The 13,995-nt window shown below is 46.6% G+C and overlaps 1 pseudogene; it reads right to left on the reverse strand.

Moving 5' to 3' along the window:
- LOC136515487 (acid phosphatase 1-like) overlaps nt 1-13,995 on the reverse strand; it is a 33,171-nt pseudogene that overhangs the window by 18,490 nt on the left and 686 nt on the right.

The raw sequence follows: 13,995 nt of genomic DNA on the forward strand, positions 1-13,995 counted from the left end.
AGATTTCTTCACCGATGAGCCTCCACTTCTCCTCGTTGAAGCGGTGAAGGCGTTGTTTGATCAGCCTGGAGCCTGGCCTAATCTTTAAGGCATGCTCGGTGACTTTCCTTGGAATTCCCAGCATATCCGAGGGTTTCCACGTGAAGATGTCTCGATTGGTGTGGAGGAAATTGATGAGGACATCACTACTTCATCGCATATAAGCCAAGGAGATGAGGAGGTCCAGCATGGGCGTCCAATTCATCTTTTTCATGGTGGAGGCCTAGTCCAACTGAAGTTGGAGCCCAACTCGGGTTCCAGGACTAGTCTACCTTAAACTGGTCACCCAGGGCGCATCCGGACTCCGTTTTTTATGATCCACATATGGATGGAAAGCTAATTGGATAAGGAAGTCAACCCAATTGGTTTCATGTCAAAATCCCTTCGGAATCAACAGGAATCATCAAAATAAGTCAGCATCCAGAATCTATCAGGGTGCTGCGACACCGTCTTTTGGTCCGTTGGACCGTGTATCGTGTTTGGGCCCATTAGGGGGTGCATCCAGGGGGGTGACGCCCAAGACTATATAAATAGTAGCCATTGCTCTCCTTAGGGATTGGGTTTTGTTTAGTTCTTGATTTCCTTGTGAAATAGACGTCGTTTTGCTGCAACTGTCGCCGCCAAGGCCGCTTGCTGTGAACTAGGGCCCCAGATTTTGATCTTGTTCACCTGTGGCGATTAGTCCTTTCAAATAAAGACTTGAAATCCTTCTTATTTTCATAAGCCTCATATTTATATGCAATTTCAGATTGCGTTCATCCCATTCTTGCTTGTGGTCTTGATTCGCTTGCAAGAAAACCTTCTCGGCGAGGTCAATCGCGTTCGCGTGGTTGATAACTAACGGAGCAGTGGTGTAATGGTTGCGGGGGTCCGAATTAGTCTTGGTTCGAAGCCTAGATCATGAACGTCGAGTCTCCACCAATCGATGCTATCATACCTTTCGGAAGATCGGGCCTAGTCTACATCAAGTGGTATCAGAGACCTTGTTGCCCGTTAGGTATAACTTTGTTTCCCCCTTTAGATTGTTACTATTTCTGCATTACCTATAGTCCACAAAAAGCAAAAAAATATATATATCATCACACATTCCCTATGCTATAGCCTCATTGTGCCATGCAATTTCGTCTCTATTTTGCGTTGTTGACTTTATGCCCTAGGTCAAGTTCTTGTTGCTGGTTTTAGATCGTTTTTAGTCCAGTTTGTGTTTTCCCCTTTGTTTTTCATCATATTCCGTGAACATCTCCAAGTCTTATTGAGTTTCCTTTGTATTCATCAAACCCTAGTCCACACCATCTTATTTGTTACACTTGTCTTCACTTTTTTCATCAAATCCTTGCTGTCGTGACCAATTTTACGCATATTGTTCCCGTTTTGTTCTCTAATTTAGAGTCCGTTCTTAAAACTAGTCTAGTTTTTGCATATGAACTCGGATTTCGACATTTCATATATCAAAATCAATCAGAAAAAAAATTTGGATCCATCCATCCTCAGCTTTGCTAGGGTCAAAGATTTTTATTTTGGTCAAAAAGTGGTCACAAGATCCTGTTTTTGTGGTCACAAGGTCTTTGTCGATTTCGAGCACGTCTTCTAAAAATTCCACAGGCCACATCTTTTATTTGTTTAAGCTCATATTTTCTGTGGTTACTTCTTTTGTGCTCCTAAGTGAAGAAAAAATATCAAAAAAATAAAAAAAAGTCAAAGAATCCCAAAAAACAACGACAACAAAAAAATAGAGAAAAAAAGAGGGGCAAAAGTGGAACAATATCTAGAGGAGCACATAGAGAGCGCCATTTGAGCTGTGTTTGCATGTGCTAATTTCTACCTTGTTCCTAATCATATTCTTGCTATTCATATCACTTGATACATCTAGTACTTGGAACATGAGTAGGCCAGCAACTAAGACAAGTACTTGGGATACTTATTCAGCTTTGCTATTCAGTTGCGAATTTTGCTATTCCTTGCTACTATATTGTGCCTGTCTAAGCTCCACTTTCTTCTAAACAAGTACAGGTTCACCTTGCAACTGTTACACTCAAGCTACAATGGTATCATAGTCACCGACCGATTGCACCACCTGTTGCTTTGGTAAGAACACTTGTAACACCGTGGTAAGACACTTGAGAGTTGAGTGCCTTATTTTTCCTTGTCCACAGCCTAAGTAGTTGGTAGGTATAATACTATTTGTGTTGTCTTTTCCTTTCTACTAACCATGTCAGGAAAAGCTAGAGGCAGCGGCCAAGGAAACGAGAACGCACCTACAGATTTCAATGACTGTGTTTCTAAGAATGAGCTTCGTGTCATTCTTGATGACAAGTTCAATGAGATCCTTCAACAAATCACCAATTTGGCCAAGAGGATTGAAGATGTTGAACAACGACATCCTAAACCACGTCCTAAAGATGATGATGATCTCTCTGAGGAGGACGATGGTGATACGGAGGCTGAAGCCGAAGCTCAACGATGTGCTAAGGATGCACATAACCGTAATCGGTTCAACTTTAACCGATGCGGTATGGGAGGTAACAAACAAGGTAATAATGATCCTTTCTCTAAAACCAAGTTTAAGATACCTCCTTTTTCTGGTTCTGCTGATCCTGAAGCATATTTAGATTGAGAGATGGTTGTAGATAAAAAATTTAGCTCCCATCAAGTACCTGAAGAATATAGAGTTAGACTTGCTACTAGTGAGTTTACTAGTTTTACTCTTTTCTGGTGGAATGATATTTTCAATAATGCTAATGCTAATGCTAATGCTCAAATACCTCAAACCTGGACTATACTTAAACGACGAACGAAATTGAGATTTGTTCCTCCATACTATCAGCGTGATCTGTGATTAAAACTGCAACGTTTAAATTAAGGTAGTAAAACTGTTGAGGAATATTATCAGGAGCTTTTAATTGGTCTAGCACGTAGTAACATACAAGAGGATGATATGGATAAGTGTTCTAGATTTTTTGGAGGTTTGCGTCGTGAAATATAGGATGTTCTTGACTATAAAAAATGGACTAGATTTTCCCAATTATATCATTATTCTATTAAAGCTGAAAGGGAAGTATAGGGACGACAACCTAGGTGATCCACGACTCCATCCGTGACTCCATCCATTCCTTCACGTCCAACCGAGGTGAGTAAATTTTCTAATATGCAGACACCACCAGCGCATGTAAAGAAGAGTTCTCCTATCACACCCCCTTCTAGTGGATCTGCTACACCTTCCTCTAGTAGCTCTTCTAAAGTTGTGTGCCATCGCTGCAAGGGCATGGGACATATTGCTAAAGAATGCCCCAGCAAACACGCATATATTGCTACTGATGATGGTGGGTATGCTAGTGCTAGTGATGAAGAGAATGAATTTGCACTTGCAACTAATCTTTATGCAGATAAATTTGCAGATAGTGCTGAAGATCTTGATGAGGTAATTGATAGTGTGGCATGCACTGCAGACTACAAATCAATCCTTGTTTAGCGTGTTTTAAGTACACAAGTTGAGCCAGTAGACAAGCTACAACGCCATAATTTGTTTCAAATGTTCCTCATTGTCAATAATTTCCGTGTTCGTGCTATAATTGATGGAGGGAGCAGCAATAACTTGGTAAGTTCTGAGCTTGTCAAGACTCTTGGTTTATCTACACGTGCTCTTCCACATTCATATCATGTTTGGTGGTTCAACAATAGTGGTAAGGAAAATGTAACATAATCTGCTCATGTGCATTTTTCTATCGGGTCATACCATGATTATGCTGATTTTGATGTCGTGCCTATGCAAGCTTGTTCACTTTTGTTAGGCCGCCCTTGACAATATGATAATAATGTTGTACATCATGGTAGGCAAAATAGATATACTTTTATGTTTAAAGGAAATACCATTGCTTTACTTCCTTTAACACCTACTGAAATTGTGCAATATGAAAAAGAACTTGCTGAAAAGAAAAAGAAAGGCCTTGATAAAGACTCTAGCAAACCATTAAATGAACCTTCAAGTAACATGAAAGTAGTTTTATTTGTTCTTAAATCTGTTCTTGCTGTTCATGATGAACCATGTTATGCTCTAACTTGTACATCACCTATATGTCCACTTGGTCCTACTCCTAGTGTTATGCCTCTTGTTGGTACTAACCTTTTGCAGGAGAAGGAGGATGAATTCTCAGTAGGGAAGCCACCATGGCAGCCACCTTTGCGAAGGATGGGGCACCAAGATGAACGTCTTCTTCCGGAGCCATCGTTGCTGTCATCCAATGGAGGAGACGATCTACTTTTGTCGAGGATGACTTAAATTCAAGAAAGGGAGGATGATGAGGACATCACTACTTCATCACATATAAGCCAAGGAGATGAGGAGGTCCAGCATGGGTGTCTAATTCATCTTTTTCATGGTGGAGGCCCAGTCCAACTGAAGTTGGAGCCCAACTCGGGTTCCAGGACTAGTCTGCCTTAAACTAGTCACCTAGGACGTATCCGGACTCTGTTTTCGATGATCCACATATGGATGGAAAGCTAATTGGATAAGGAATCCAACCCAATTGGTTTCACATCAAGAGCCCTTTGAAATCAACATGAATCATCAAAACAGGTCAGCATCCAGAATCTGTCAGGGTGTTGCGACACCATCTTTTGGTCCGTGTATCATGTTTGGGCCCATTAGGGGGCGCATCCAGGGAGGTGACACCCAAAACTCTATAAATAGCAGCCATCGCTCTCCTTAGGGTTTGGGTTTTGTTTAGTTCTTGATTTCCTCGTGAAACAGACGTCGTTTTGCTGCAACTGTCGCCACCAAGGCCACTCGCTGTGAACCACGGCCCCAGTTCTTGATCTTGTTCGCCTGTGGCGATTAGTCCTTTCGAATAAAGACTTGAACTCCTTCTTATTTTCATAAGCCTCATATTTATTTGCAATTTCAGATTGTGTTCATCCCATTCTTTCTTGTGTTCTCGATTCACTTGTAGGAAAGCCTTCTCGGCGAGGTCAATCATGTTCATGTGGTTGATAACCAATGGAGCAGCGGTGTAACGGTTGCGGGGGTCCAAATCAGTCTTGGTTCAAAGCCTAAATCGTGAACGTCGAGTCTCCACCAATCGTTGCTATCATACCTTTTGGAAGATCGGGCCTAGTCTACATCAGAAGTCAACGAGTGCGCCTTCCTACTTAGGGGAGAGGGCTGTGCCGATGCGCACTGTCTTTTTGGTGGAGTTGTCGGGGTCGACGAGGACCTCCTTGACATTCTCCATAGGCTCAAAGGATCTGGTCACCTGCTTCACGTTGGGCACTCCTTCGATGACGTCCTTCCTGATGGTTGCGAGCTCCTCAGAAGCGAGGGTCGCCGAAGCAAGTTCATAGCTCTTGACCTCGCACTCATAGGCCCTCTAAAAAGAAGTGCTGACGGTGATGACTCCTCATGGGCTCGACATCTTAAGATTGAGGTAGGTGTAGTTGGGGATGGCCATGAACTTCGCATAACATGGACGCACCAAAATGGCGTGGTAGACCAGGGGGGAACCCAAGTACCTCGAAGGTGAGGGTTTGTGTCCTATAGTTGGATGGATTCCTAAAGGTGATAGGCAGGTCAATCTACCCAATTGGTATGGCCTACTTTCATGACATGATGCCGTGGAAAGGCACTGTCGATGCGGGACCCATGGGATACACCGCAAGGAAGAGAGGAGATCTAGTTTGATTAGGATTCCTCTCATGTAATCCTAGTAGTAATACTACCCTGTAATCCTACTAGGAATCTACATTGTAAACCAACTAGGAGTCTGGCCTCCTGACTATATAAAGGAGGGCAGGGCTCCTTAGATGGGGGTCCAATGGACAACGCAACACAACACTTTACAATCAATCCAATGCAAAGGCTAACGCCGACTGGACGTAGGGCTGTTACTCGATCAAAGATCGAGGGTCCGAACCAGGATAAATCGACTGTCTCTTGCATTTACAGTCGAGTTCCACATATGCTAAAGCCTGAACAAACTGCCCTGGGTACCCCCATGGTAGGCCATCGGTGGTGAAACATCGATAGCTGGCACGCCAGGTAGGGGCTTTCGGCGACTTTGCATTTGAGAGCTTGATGGACCTCGACAACATGATCTTCTCAATGGAATCAACCTTCATCTTCGACTCATGGATCTACGAGGCGGACGACAATGGCAAGCTCCAAAGCCATCTCCTCGAAGATTCAAATCACCACGAAGACCATTCTATTTCGGCGACTACGACAGGTCAACTCACTAGAAGATTCGCGCAGCTCGCGATGTCCGATTTGATTTAGATTTCGCGAACCAAAAAGCTAACACCCGAACCAAAAAGCAAAATGGCTAAAATTATGCCTGAGCATACCGGCCAAGAGCAAAAGAGCTGAAAAGATGCTTGAGCCCGCCGATGAGGGTAGCTAATAAGCTACACCCGAACCAAAAAGCAAAATGGCTGAAACAAGCCAGTTGTCTGACTACTTGTCACAGTTTCTGACTACTTTGGCTATGGTGACGAACTACTCGACAGCTCATGTCCTAGTACTCGCAAGCTGATGCTTAGGGGCTACAACCTCTGGGGTCTCCTGAGCGCAAAATGTCAGGATCATGCGCTGATTCTACCACGCGGCCATCAATCAAGTTGATTTACCTGGGTTGCTGAGGCCTTAATCCGTGAAGCCTACTCGTCGGAAAGGGAACCATTTTCTGGACCATGTCATCAAATAAGGAGCTCGCCCACCACTGGCTGCCTTACTTGGCCACTACTTCATTGGGTGAGACACACGCCCCACGCTGTCTTACTCGGTTGCTGCTCTACAAGTCGCCAGGACGTCCAACTACTCGGCCGCAGTGATTGACTACTCGGTTGGGGTATTCAACTACTCGACAGCTAAGGTCGACCTTATTGCGGTGATTTGTAAATTCTAAGGTGGGGGTGATATGGGGTCTCCGGTGAGGGGACTACCCACCCGAAGCCTTTTGACGGATTATCTAGGTTGCCTTGCTCGGATCGGATCATGGTCGAACGAGAAGATTTTGCCTTAGCAAGATGAGCACGAATATGAGGATGCACGTGCATACTTATATGTACTTTCATTACTCAAGTGAAACAAAGGAAGAGGCATGGCATGCAGTAGCATGCAAGAAGACATCAAGAACGCAAGCTAATTATGGAAAGTACTCGATGGCGCAGCTGTGTTGACTTACAACGATATATGGATAGCCTGCTGCAGTTCGCGGGTTACTTGGATACACCCTTGAGAATGTCAAGATCTTACATATCCTCAGAAGAGATTTTCAGTTCTTTGAACAACTCAGATTCATGACCCTCCAACTTTTTGTTCCAAACAGCAAGAGGCTCGGGGGCTACACTCAGTGAGTGCACTTTTTCTTCCAAAAAGCGCACATCACTCAGAAGACTTCTTCAAGATAGGAGTTTTCAAACAACATAAGATTCAAGACCCTCCAACTTTTTGTTCCAAATAGCAAGAGGCTCGGGGGCTACACTCAGTGAGTGCACTTTTTTCTTCAAAAAAGCGCACGTCACTAAGAAGACTTCTTCAAGATAGACCACTTCAAGGCCTCATGACAAAAACAACCCAGACCGATCTATATCCGAGTTCTTTTGATAAAGAACCCGGGTATATGTTTGGAGCCCTTCGATGAAGAATTAGAGCAATTTCAAGACAAGACCCTCCAGCTCCTTGTTACAAACAGCAAGAGACTCAGGGGCTACACGATGGGAGTACTTTTTCTTTAAAAAAGCACACACCACTCGAAGATCCCAAGAAGCGCTATATGGTTTCACTCAAGAAAGCACTCGAGCGATGCTTGTTCCTGCTCGACAAGACCTGGAGGAACAAAACAAGGCTTCCGAAGTTCAACCATGAAGTGCTCGGGGGCTTATCGATGCGGGACCCATGGGATACACCGCAAGGAAGAGAGGAGATCTAGTTTGATTAGGATTCCTCCCATGTAATCCTAGTAGTAATACTACCCTGTAATCCAACTAGGACTCTACATTGTAAACCAACTAGGACTCTGGCCTCCTAACTATATAAAGGAGGGCAGGGATCCTTAGATGGGGGGTCCAACGGACAACGCAACACAACACTTTACAATCAATCCAACGCAAAGGTTAACGCCGACTGGACGTAGAGTTGTTACTCGATCAAAGATCGAGGGTCCAAACCAGGATAAATCAACTGTCTCTTGCGTTTACCATCGAGTTCCGCATACACTAAAGACCGAACAAACTGCCCTGGGTACCCTCGTGGCAGGCTATTGGTGGTGAAACATCGATAGGTACCCTATTCAATAGGATGCATGCTCGGTCGATGCCCATAGTGTCAAGCATCTCGGCATACATGATGTCGAGGTCGCTGCCTCCTTCCATCAGTACCTTGGTGAGCCATTTCATACTGCCAATAAGGTCGACCATGAGCGGGTACCTACCTAGGTGCGTGATGTTGTCTAGGTGGACAAACCAATTGAAGGTTATGGGAGACCCTGACCATTTGAGGAAAACGAGCATGGCGGCCTCGGCTTCGTAGACCTCTCAGTGTGCGAGCTTCTGTCGGTGCTTAGAGTCATATGCCTCTAGCCCACCGAAGATCATAAGGCAGCCATTCAGCGATGGAAAGCCGTCGTCCTTCTCTCCATTGTCATTGGCTTCTACCTCGGGCTTCTTCATCTGCTCCCATTTCTTGGAGCCACTAGTAAAGAAACGCTTCATGAGGGAGTAGTCCTTATACATGTGCTTGATGGGGAAGGCATCGTTTGGGCATGGCCCCTCGAGTAGCTTGTCGAAGTGATTGGGGGTGCCCTCGGCTGACGTTCTGCCAGCTTTTTGCTCGGCGACAGCCACGAGCGAGCCCCCATGCCCTTTTAGGTTCTTCTTATTTGAATGGTTGGAGGTGCCTTCATCGGTGTCCTTGTCCCCTTTGCCTTGCCTCTAGAGCGATAAAAATTGCTCCAACCACCTCCTCACCGGAAGCATGGCTGGTCATGATGTCAAGGAGTTCCTTAGTAGTTCATGGGACCTTACATCCCAACTTATGGACCAGGAACTCATAGGTGGTCCCTGATAGGAAGGCTCCGATGATGTCGGCATCGGCGACATTGGGGAGATCATTGCACTACCAGGAGAAGCATCGGATGTACTCGTGGAGAGTCTCTCCTGACTTCTGTCGGTAGTTCTTCAAGTCCTAGGGGTTCACAGGGCACACGTAGGTGCCCTAGAAGTTTACCACAAAGATTTGTTTTAGGTTCGCCCAACTTTAGATGTAGTTGGGTGGAAGGTGCTCCAGCCATGTTCGCACTGAGTCGGCCAGGAACAGGGGAAGATTGTGGATGATGAAGATGTGGCTGACTGCACCGCTAGCCCAGCAAGCAAGCCGGTAGTCCTCGAGCCATAGGCCAGGGCTTGTTTCCCTAGAGTATTTCAGGATGTTAGTCGGTGGGTGGTATCGGGGCAGAAGCGCTGCCTTGAGGATATGCCAACCGAAAGCCTAGGGCCCAGTTGGCTTGGGGCTATGACTCCAGTCCTCCTCGCGGTCATATCATCTGCCCCATTGAGGGTGGTAACCATGGCTAGCCCCCTCCCCCGCATCGTTGCGGTTACACCAGCGGGCATCGAGGGTGTCACGCACGTCACGGTTGTGGCTGAGGCGCTCGTACACCAAAACCGTGATGCTCGGCCTACCGCTATGTGGCTCTTGGTGGACTAATGCATCCCTATCGGGCCACATGAAGGGCGAATGCTAGCTGGTGTCGAGCTCCCATCGTCGAGACAACAAGATTTTGGCTTACTATGTAGCCACACGCTCGAGCAGTGTGCAAATCTCATGGTGGGCCAGTCGATCCTCAGGTGTCGCAGGGCCCTGAAGCCCCCTGAGCAAGGCTACCATAGCAGTGATGTTCTGGCTCACCTAGCCAAAGTGTGGGAGCGCTTGATTGTCCCTGATGATCCTCAAGTTTACGTCATGGGCCATGGCGCGTGCATGCCCCCCGTCTCCAATGAGCTCAATCTCGCAATCAAGCTCCGCGTGTTCCTACTCGAGCTGGAGTCACGCTTCCTTGAGCTCTAGGTGCTGAGCCTTTAGCTGCTCCACCCATAGGTTGGGTGGGGCTCTTGCATCCCTCTCGACCTTATCATCGAGGTCATTCGCTGGGGTAGTCTCCTCCTCATGGCTGATTTTGACGTGTCCCTCGGGGGTACCCATCATGAAGCATTCACGAGAGGCATGATGGCTTCCCCTGCTAGAGTCTAAGCCAAAGGGTGACTCTGGCTCCCCCATGAGGAGGTCGTGGAAAGACTCCATGACGTATTCTATCATCCCCCTAAACTCGTCATTTGTAGGGGATGGAATTATGTGTTGAGGCACCAGGTGGCTAAAGGTATCTGCGATAATGCGGAGACCGAATGGGAACACTATCAGGGTGCTTTGGTTGAGGTATTCCTAGAAGAGTAGCTCTCCCCTAGTATGCTACACCATGACATTAGCGAATGAGAAGGTGAGAGGTGGTGCAGGCTCTCCCGGGATGGTTGGGGTCCCAAGAAGACACCAAGCTGATGCTCCAGCCTCCCGTAGTCAAAGTCAAAGAGCTGGCTGCTGGGCGCGCGGGCCTTCGGCGCATGCAACCATAGCTCCTCAAGCGCCTTGGTGATCGCATCGAGGTCAGTGGAGTGGAGGGGTTGAATGGCGATGAGTGCCCACGCTAGCTCTCCCTCCGCTGTGACGATGAAGTCTAGGTCCCCAAAACGCACATGTGCACTCGGGACCTAGCTGATGTTGTGATTAGCCATCCGAGGCCTGGTGTTGATGTTGAGACACACAAAATAACCCCTACCTGGCATGCCAACTATCGGTGTTTTGAGTAAGCACTGGCTAGTAAATTTGTATATTACACGTCTGACCCGGATGGTGTGCTAAGAGGACACAAGGATTATACAGGTTTGGGCCAAATGTCCCTATGTCCAGTTTTGAGCTGCTCGTGTTACTAGCATGGAGTTTGTAGTAGGGGGTTACAAACTAGTGAGAGAGCGAGGAGCTCCCAAGTCTCTGTGGTTTGATGTGCGATGCGATGTGTTTTGTTCATGAATCACCCCCTTAGTGGAACGCTTTGCTTTCCCATTTATAGGTCAAGGAAAAGCACGGGTTACAACCGAATGGAAAGAGGAAAAACAAAAAGAGAAATAAGGCTCCTAGGGGTGTGTTGTCCTCCACTTTGTGTGGGTCCCACTAACCCTATAGATCATGGTGGCAGCGGTGTCATACCGCGGTCCTATTGGCCGCTGGAGCTTACGTGCGGGCGTCGTGCACCATTCTTGTCTTCCATCCCATACGAGCGGGCGGGATGGTCAAAGGGTCCCCTGATAGAGGTGATACATGGGGCTGGTGGTACAGTGCCGGTTGACTGATGTTGGATGGTGGTTAGGTAGGAAGTTGGCAGCACAGCATTGGCCTGTTGATGCGATGGGCGATGTGAGTCTCCCAGCATGGCCCGATGCGACCGCCAGTCACATCACGACGCGCCCGAGACGTGTTCTCATGCGTGCAGTTCCATGCCGTAGTGGTTGAAATGGTTCAGGTCCCACCCTGGGGCCACTTCTTTTGTCTGGTGGCAAATCCGACAGCCAGGGGATGGGTGAGGCGAAAACCTCGACCTAGGGGCCGAGCGAGATAGAATCCGACCCTCGGGGGTTGGACAAGGCGGAGCCCTCCCCATGGGTTTGGACGAGTCAGAGCCCACATCTTGGGGACGGGCGAGGCAGAAACCTCATCCTCAAAGTTGGATGAGGCATGGCCCATGACTTGGGGTCGGATGAGGCCAAAACTTCGTCCTCGCAGTCAGACGAGGCTTGCCCATGACTTGGGGTCGAACAAGGCGGAACCCTCGTCCTCGTAGTCGGACTAGGCATGGCCCATGCCTTGGGGTCAGATGAGGCGGAAACCTCATCCTCAAAGTTGTATGAGGTTGTAGTTGCGTCTTTAACCACCAGATGAGGTGACATGACGCTCGTAATCCTTTAGCTTAGATACCTAGGTATAGATATCCGACACTGTGGGATGGCAAATGGTGGGACCGCTGGCCGTGGGATGATGGATGGTGGGGCATAGGGTACTTAGTGCTAGATAATCATGAATGCACCACAACACTATAGCACGAAGCTTAAAATCTTATACGGTGATAGCATAAAGAGTATCCACACCAGACCATAGCTCAAGTAATTCTTCTACAAGAGGCTGCAAGAAAACATCAAAGGCCTTCCCTGATGAATGAGGACCGAGAATCAACAAAGCCATCATGAAATTAGATTCATCCATGCATTCCCAAGGTGGTAAGTTGTATGGAATCACAAAAACATGCCACATGCTATAATATGAACTCATGTTGCTAAAAGGATTGAAACCATCTGTGGCAAGTCCAAGTCTTAGGTTTTGGGCATCTTCAGCAAGATCAGGCCAGCGGTTGTCAAAATCTTCCCATGCCTTTCCATCTGCAGGATGGGTCATTTCCTCTTCAACTAATGCCACTGTGCTTCCTCAGATCTTTTCTTGGAAACAAACAACCTTTGTAGCCTAGGGACCAATGGAAAATGCCACAATACATTTCCTGGAACCTTCTTCCTCACAGGATCTTTCCATCTTGATGCCTCACAAACTAGACAATTATCCAATTTTGCATATTTCTTTCTAAATAGCACACAATTGTTGGGGCACACATGAATTGAAACATAACCAAGTCCAAATTCATGTAGCATTTTTTTGCTTCGTCATATGATTTTGGAATAGTATTGAACTGTGGGAAAGCTTCTGACAAGATCTTCAAAATTGCAGAAAATGCTGAGTTAGTGATCCTATAGTATGACTTCACATGGAGCATCTTGATTACAAATGTGAACCTTGAAAAATTGATGCAACCAGGATATAGCTCACGCTTAGCCTCTTCAATCAGATATTTGAAACATGATGCAGCGTCCTCATTTCCATCTTCAAGTGCAGCCTCATTTCCATTTTGTTCAGACCTGACGAATTCCCCTAACATCCCTTCAAGTCCACAATCATTAGTGTCCTCAGATACAAAAGAATCAACATTTGCATCCTCAAGTACTGTGGTTCCTCCAAAACATGAACATCGCTATCCTCTCCATGATTTATCCACCTACTATATGTGCTGGACACACCATTGAGCAGTAGGTGCCTCTCCACTTCATTTTGGTGCAGAGATTGATGGTTCATACAACGACTACATGGGCACAAAATTTGCTCATCCTCAATAAACCTCTCTCTGATGAAGTTCATGAAAGACTAGTCACCACAAATATACTGAGGCGTAAATAGAGCACCATGAATCCAACGTCTATCCATCTACATAAAAATTTGTAGAAAATAAATAAATCTTCATTACAACCACTACATCAAGTAACAAATGACATCACTGAATTAAATTGTGCATCCAAATCCATACCGATCAAAGTCAGCTGAGCCAAGATCCGTAGGTGGCCGGCGATAGATCCTGTGTAGGGGAGCATCGACAGAGCCGCTGTCACTACTGGAACCACTGGCCCTCAGTATCCTCTCCACCGCCGCCGCCGCTGCCACCAACTATACTGGCAGCGCTTCCGTTGCTGCCCCCTATGCTGCCACCAGCTAAGAGCTCCTAGGCCACCGCTAGAAGCTCCTATGACGCTGCATATGCTGCTGCCAATGTCTACACCACCGATGCCATAGGTCAAACGGCCACCACGGATAGTGTCGTGGAAAGGGGACGCTGGCGCAGACAAGTGTGGTCTATGGTCAAATGGCTCCTTAATTTGAAAGCACTATAATTTGTTTGAGAAATGACCAAAGAAAAAACAAATCAGCACTATGTGAAAATAACTCAGTATCCCAGTGGTTAGGTCCCTGCTCTCGCAACCGAGAGGTTCACGGTTCAATTTCCAGTAGCAGCAAATTTTTTTGCACATTTAGCTTTCTCACCG

Source organism: Miscanthus floridulus, chromosome 17 (assembly GCF_019320115.1).
Source record: "Miscanthus floridulus cultivar M001 chromosome 17, ASM1932011v1, whole genome shotgun sequence".
Taxonomy (NCBI): domain Eukaryota; kingdom Viridiplantae; phylum Streptophyta; class Magnoliopsida; order Poales; family Poaceae; genus Miscanthus; species Miscanthus floridulus.